The sequence below is a fragment of the Rattus norvegicus genome, chromosome X (genome assembly GCF_036323735.1).
Source record: "Rattus norvegicus strain BN/NHsdMcwi chromosome X, GRCr8, whole genome shotgun sequence".
Lineage (NCBI taxonomy): Eukaryota > Metazoa > Chordata > Mammalia > Rodentia > Muridae > Rattus > Rattus norvegicus.
Genome location: NC_086039.1, coordinates 33,777,940 through 33,785,816, shown reverse-complemented (window position 1 = coordinate 33,785,816; position 7,877 = coordinate 33,777,940). Strand labels below are relative to the sequence as shown.

Below are 7,877 nucleotides of genomic sequence, written 5' to 3'. Positions count from 1 at the left end.
TGACCTCAAACTCATAGGTCTGCCTGCCTCTGCCTTCCCAGTGCTGGGATTAAAGGAATGTTCCACCACAGTTGGACCATAAAGATGAAATTTTAAAAGAAAAAAGAATTAGGCTGACAATTTCTGAATCCCCACTAATCACTGTTGTTATCCCCAGACAGAGAAAGCTGTTTGCTCATTGTCTTCTGGTAGACATTTACAGCTGCTTCTAGATTCTTTTGAAAAGAATTGAATATGAATCTGACCGGACCTCTAACAGTTAGTTTATTGGAAATACTATGGACACGGGGATGTTTGGTGATATAGGAACACTGAATCAGCAAACTCCACAAAATGGGGAATTCAAGGTTTTTTAAAATAAAAAAATACTCACAAGAAACATGTTTTGGGAAAAAAATGGAATTACTATAGATTAAAAAGAACCTAAAATGGCTGGAGAGAGAGCCCAGTGGTTAAAAGTGTATACTATTCTTTGTGGGGACCTGAGTTCAGTTCAGCACCCAACATCAGGTGGCTCACAACTGCTTGTAATTTCAGTTCCACAGTATCCAACCTCTCTTTGGACACATGCACTCATATGCAGGGACACACACACACATACGCGCGCGCACACACACACACACACACACACACACACACCATTTTTTTAAAAAAAGGTAAATCTTATTTTCAAAAATCATTTGGTGTATGTTACCTAATTCAAACATAGACTTCTTTGTTGAATTGCAGTTTGAATAAGCCATTTATTTAAACTATTTCTGCATTGATGATATTTATTAATCACTGATGATTTTAAATATGTTTTTGCCAATATATATGTTTTAAATTTTATATTTCTTAGATATTTTATGTATTTACATTCCAAATGCTATCTCCTTTCCCCACTCCTCCATACCCATGCCCTCCCCTGCTTCTATGAGGATGCTTCCACTCCCACCTACTCCAACCTCAATGCTCTGGCACTCCCCTACACTGGGGAAATGAGCCTTCACAGGACCAAGGGCTTCTCCTATTGATGTTGGACAATGCCATCCTCTGCTACATATGTGACTAGAGCCATGAGTCCCTCGATGTGTACTCATTGGTTGGTGGTTTAGTCCCTGGAGCTCTGGTGGGGTCTGGTTGGTTGATTTTGTTATTCTTCCTATGGTGTTGCAAACCCCCTCAGCTCCTTCAGTCTTTTCTCTAACTCCTCCACTGGGGTCCCCTTGTTCAGTCCAATTGTTAGTTGCAAACGTCCTCATCTGTATCAATAGGACTCTGGCAGAGCCTATCAGGGTACACCCATATCTGGCTCCTGTCAGCAAGCATTTCTTAGCATCAGCAATAGTGACTGGGTTTGGTGGTAGCATATGGGATGGATCCCCAGGTGGGGCAGTCTCTGAATAACCTTTTCTTCAGTCCCAGCTCCAATCTTTGTCCCTGTATTTCCTCACGTGATTATTTTGTTCTGCCTTTTAAGAAAGACTGAAGCATCTGCACTTTGGTCATCCTTCTTGAGTTTCATGTGGCCTGTGAGTTTTTTCTTATGTGTTCCAAGCTTTTGGGCTAATATCCACTTATCAGTGAGTGCATACCACCTGTGTTCTTTTGTGATTGGGTTATCTCACTCAGGATGACACTCTCTAGCCATTCATTTGCCTAAGAATTTCATGAAGTCATTGTTTTTGATAGCTGAGTAGTACTCCATTGTGTAGATGTACCACATTTTTCAAATCCATTCCTCTGTTGAAGGGCATCTGGGTTCTTTCCAGCTTCTGGCTATTATAAATAAGGCTGCTATGAATATAGTGGAGCACGTGTCTTTGCTATATGTTGGAGCATCTTTTGGGTATATGCCCAAGAGAGGTATAGCTGGGTCCTCAGGTAGTTCAATGTCCAATTTTCTGAGGATCCTCCAGACTGATTTCCAGAGTGGTTATACCAGCTTGCAATCCCACCAATAATGAAGGAGTGTTCCTCTTTCTCCACAGCCTCTCCAGCATCTGCTGTCGCCAGAGTTTTTTATCTTAGCCATTCTGGCTGGTGTGAGATGGAATCTCAGGGTTGTTTTGATTTGCATTTCCCTGATGACCTTTCCTTAGGTGTTTCTCAGCCATTCAGTATTCTTCAGTTGGGAATTCTTTGTTTATGTCTGTACCCCAATTTTAATAGGATTATTTGATTCTCTGGAGTCTAATTTCTTGAGTTCTTTGTATATGTTAGATATTAGCCCTCTATCAGATGTAGGCTTGGTAAAGACCTTTTCCCAATCTGTTGGTTGCCATTTTGTCCTAGTGACAGTGTCCTTTGCCTTACAGAAGCTTTGTAGTTTTATGAGGTCCCATTTGTTAATTCTTGATTTTAGAGCATAAGCCATTGGTGTTCTGTTCAGGAAATTTTCCCCAGTGCCCATGTGTTTGAGGTTGTCCCCCACTTTTCTCTTGTATTAGTTTCAGTGTATCTGGTTTTATGTGGAGGTCTTTGATCCACTTGAACTTAAGCTTTGTATAAGGAGATAAGAATGGGTCAATTTGCGTTCTTCTCCATGCTGACCTCCAGTTGAATCAGCACCATTAGTTGAAAATGCTGTCTTCTTTTCAATTATTTAGTTTTAGCTCCTTTGTCAAAGATCAAGTGACCATAGGTGTGTGGGTTCTTTTCTGGGTCTTCAGTTCTGTTCCACTGATCTATCTGCCTGTCTCTGTACCAATACCATGCAGTTTGTTTGTTTAATCACGATCGCTCTGCAATACAGCTTCAGGGCAAGTTTGGTGATTCCCTCAGAAGTTTTTTTTTTTTTTTTTTTTTTTTTTTTTTTAGGATAGTTTTCACTAACCTGGGTTTTTTGCTTTTCCAAATGAATTTGTAAATTGCTCTCTCTAATTCTATGAAGAATTGAGTTGGGATTTTGATGGGGATGGCAAGCACAGAGTTTTTCAAAGTGCATGTGAGATTGGCATTATTGTTTTCGAGTTGAATAAACACAACTTATGTTTGCTGTCTCCACTGTGTTCCCAGAGAGATGCGACAGTAAAAATAAGCAAATTCTACTTGCTTTTCTTTTCTTTTTAAATTTTATTTTTATTGGATATTTTATGTATTTACATTTCAAATGTAACCTCCTTCCCTCCTCTCCCATACTCCATCCCCACTCCCCCTGCTTCTGTGAGAATGTTCCCACTCCCACCTACCCACTCTCACCTCAATCCCGGTACTCCCCTACATTGGGGAAATGAGACCTCCTCACTTTTCAACAACAACAACAACAACAACAACAACAAAAATTGTATTGTGGATACATATGTGCATTGAAGTGGAAACAAAGGTTCTTTGGGAAAGGGTTGGATGGTTCTTTGTTGGGCAAGCGTAAAGGAATTTTTCCCTGAAGTGGACACAGGTGAAAAGATAAGGCAGACGTGTGAAAGAACATTTGGGTGAAGCAGAGACACAGGAGAAAGGATGCTCTGCTAATGCAAACGTGTGAAAGGACATGTGATTAAAGGTTCTTCACTAACAACATGCATGTATCGGTCCACCTTACATTGCATAGTTGAGCTGCATTTGTTGGGATTCCATGGAAAGAAACGCACCAAAAACTTCTGGTGGTGTACTGCAGTTTCTTGCTTCTTCCTCAGACTGACAGAGTGATGTCAGCCAAGAGAGAGAGACGCATGTGCTGAGGCAAGATCTGTGGAGGACATGTAATGTTTGGAGAGATATAAATAGGACTCAACGGACAGTGATGGAGGTTGAGCTTGGTTTTTCTGGTCGAGCTAGCTGTGTAACCCTTGTTGGTCTCCTAGATCTTCACTTCACTGAGAGAGATATAGCCTGGAAGTTTTCTTGGTGTTCCTCCCTGGTTCCTCCTGCCAACTTGTGCTGAGGCTGAGGCCTGGCTGTATCTGCTAGGTCATGTCACCTCTGTTGCTAACCTGACTCTGCTGAATTGTACTGTTGGTGTATCCATGAAGTGTTTGAGAATGAACCGAGCTACTACTGCTCACCTACGAGCTGAACTGCTGATTTCCAGACAGCACAGATAGGACTGGTTTCAAAGCCTTTCTAAACAGGTCCACTTCCCCCGTATCCTTCTTTCCCAATACCTCTGCTGGGTGGTGGGCTAGAAGGGAGGTTAAAGTGTTTAAGAACCATCATTAAAAATAAGGCTTAAAAAATTAGTGTTACAGTGTACCTACACACATTCACGGGAATAAAAGAATAAAATTATGCATTTAGGTTTGGTGAGTAGATAGTTGATTGTTCATAATATATTACATTGATCTCTTTGATACAATTTCCAATACAAAGGGATTTTAGAGTGGAAATTATATTTTAGTCTTGCAAAAAGCAATTAAAATGAATAGTAAATATTTCATTGCAATTAAAATGAATAGTAAATATTTCATTGAGTCCCCTTTGTCACTGCAACACTATATCTGTGGCTCTATAAACCTTCCCCTTGGCCCCTATTCAAATTTTTCAAATGAATCCATATAACAAATACAAAACGCGTGAGTGTTGTGTACACCTGGTTGCATCTTAGAGAGAAAGTACTTAGAAAGGCTTCCTTATAGAGTGGATTATGCGAGGTGCTGGAGGCAGGAAGAAAGCAAATCAGACAACCAGGAGGGCAAAGCAATGTGGACACTTGGGGCTGAGAATGTAGTCAGTTAGCCCATGGCTGTCCACACCTCCAGGGCCCTTCCTCATCCAAGCCACATTCTCCCTTCTCTTCAGCCTTAGTCTCAGAAATCATAACGGTAATTGAAAAAAATTACACGATGGAAAAGCACATTCATTTTCTAGTGGAGAACTACAAGCCCTGAATAGAGTTAAACTCCAGCCAAGACTCCCCATAAGATCCTTTGATGAGTGCATTAAACCCAAAAGAAGATGGGTCCTCAAAGACTATTCATGGACTGACCCTGGGCTCCAACCTCCTAGGTAGCAATGAATATCCTAGTAAGAGCACCAGTGGAAGGGGAAGCCCTGGGTCCTGCTAAGACTGAACCCCCAGTGAACTAGACTGTTGGGGGGAGGGCGGCAATGGGGGGAGGATGGGGAGGGGAACACCCATAAAGAAGGGGAGGGGGGAGGGGGATGTTTGCCCGGAAACCGGAAAAGGGAATAACACTCGAAATGTAAATAAGAAATACTCAAGTTAATAAAGATTTAAAAAAAAAAGGAGATGGGTCCATTGCTAATGACCAGGGCAAAACAATATACTAAACAATATTCCTGCCTTCCCCCTCAAGATGCCTGCATTCTGGGAGCATGCTAGTGAAAATTAAGCCAAGCATCTCTTTGTGTTAACCTGTTTGCTGGGTATCTGTTTGCTGTAGGTTGGGTAGGGCTACCAACTCTGTTCCTGAGGCAGAGGTTGGAAAAGATACTTAAGCTGAACTAGGAACTTTTGAAAGAGTTCAGTGCTGCCTGAACAGAGGGGTCATCTGATACTATGTGAAGTGCACTATTGATCTTTTAAGAGGTAACTTTAGAAGTCATCTTTGACTGAAAACAGTCTTCTTCCAGATGGTGCCTTACATACCAAATGACCCTAGACAACCAGAGCTCATGCCCCGTGTGTGCTACATTTGTTTCATGTATACTTAATACTCTTCAGAGTGGTTGTAAATCTTTAGCTTCAAGTTGCACTTGATGTTACGGGGCTTTCTGGTTTCATTTAGGTGTGTACCGGGGGTTCGTTGCTCTAGTCTTTGAAACTGAATGAATGCAGGCTTTATCTTTCACACCATGTGAAACCAGAACAACCGAAAGCCTAAGACAACTACAGGATACTTACATAGAGGGGAAAAATCCTTAGTTTGTCCTCATGATTTATAATTCTAATTTAATACAAAGACGTATTCTTTGACCATACCAAATTCATTTGTCCTGAAGACAGGCAGGGAGACTACATATAGGTAAAAATATTTTTTATAAAATATTTATTTATTTATTTTATATAAGTACACTGTCACTGTCTTCAGACACACCAGAAGAGGGCATCGGATCCCATTACAGATGGTTGTGAGCCACCATGTGGTTGCTGGGAATTGAACTCAGGACCTCTGGAAGAGCAGTCAGTGCTCTAACCATTGAGCCATCTCTCCAGCCCAGGTAAAAATATTAATGTATATGTATAGTGTCAATGAATGCATGGTTACACTTGGAATTACACATGGTTACACACTGTGAAACGTCCTTCAGTGTCTATTAAAATGCTGGCTATATCACAGTCTCTGTGGATTGGTCCTGAAGACTCAATGTTGAAAAAAGCAGAACTGTCCATATGCAGATTCCAAAATCTCCAAAATCATGTCCTTATCAATGGTAATAAGTAATTCCGGACTCTAGATTCTTCCTTCATATCTAGTTACAAGGTGTGGTTTTCATCTGAGGTTTTTTTTTATGAACATACACTTTATATTTAGAAAAGTGCACAACTTGAGAGCACAACTTGGAGAATCTTCACCAAGTCAAAATATCCATGAAATAAGCAGCCAGACCGAACAGCATAATTCCCCTGGGTCTTCTTGGTGTTTTTCTTCTTTTGTGGAGCTCCTTCATGCAGCCGACCAGTTAACCTTCTCAACCACTTTTTGTGACTTCTGACATCATATGCTAATTTTGCCTTGTTCTGAACTTTAGAGGTGTGAAATTGGCCTTGATTTGCTCAATTTTTTGCTTCCACGCTGCCTCTGAGTTGTTGCATAAATTGGGTTTATTTCTCACCCATCCCAGTTCACTGCTCCATTGTATTATTATCCAGTTATCTATTCTATTATTTGTGGGAAATAGTCCTTATGTTGAGATTCCCAGGTTGGGGCTGTTAAGCTTCCTCGGTGTGTCTTCTGGTGGATATTTGTGCTGGAAATACACTCACAAGTGCGATTGTTGGGTCGAAAGTTACGCCTATATTCATCTGGATTACATGTCAACCGTATTTTTTCTAGTGTTTACACTAAATTGCAGTCCCAACAGCCATGTATGAAGCCTGTCAGTCACTCCATGTTTTCTCGAAGCTCAGCATTCTATGTTTTTTTTTTTCATTTTCCTGTGCATTTTTAAGTAAAACAAAACAACAACCAAAATTGAATAACCACTGGGGCTTTGTGCGAGCAATGCGACATGGTAGTTTACAGCAAGTGTTAATCCCTTAGACTTCCGTGTGAGCTCACAATTCAGGATAGCATCATACTGAATCACCGACTCCGCAGAGCTGTTGATGAAATCAAAACCACTGTTTACCCTGAAAGCCCTGATCTAGTTTGTCTTACTTTGGAGTTGAAATTTTGTAAAACCAGCAGGTGGCCAGCCAGCACTTTTTTCCCTCTGCAAAAGGTGCAAATGATGAAAAGTAATATTCAAGTTTTTTATTTGAATTTCAATGTAGAAATGGCTTTAAGTCCTGTGTATTATATATGTATCTAGGCATAAAATGACTTTCCATATCAACTGTAAGACTAAACATGACAAAATTTGAACAAATATGGGCCAATCAAAATCCTAATGTAGGGGGCCCTTGGAGCTGCAGGGAGATAAATACCTTATTGAAATTAGCTTGCTGATAATATTGTAAAGCAAGGAAGAAGCGAGGCATAAATGTAATGGGCCCAGGCCTACTACAGAAAGACTGAGCTGAAGGAAGAAATCTTATCCTGGGAACAAGGAGATGATGCAGTTAGGAAAAACACTTGCCATGAATGCCTCACAACTTGCATTTGGATCCCTGGAATCTATATAAAAGCCAGACTCAGTGGCACATGTCAGCCATCCCAGAATTCTTGTGGTAAGATGGGAAGTGGTCACCAGAGAATCCCTGGAAGCTTGAGGGCCACCTAGCCTGGAATAAACAGAACGGCAGCAAACAGAGATTCTGTCTTAAGGAAGGC

At 40.9% G+C, this 7,877-nt stretch overlaps 1 protein-coding gene across 2 annotated transcripts in view; it reads left to right on the top strand.

Moving 5' to 3' along the window:
• The window catches only part of Pir (pirin), a 110,622-nt gene that overhangs the window by 65,233 nt on the left and 37,512 nt on the right, over positions 1 to 7,877 (top strand). The window lies entirely within an intron of this gene.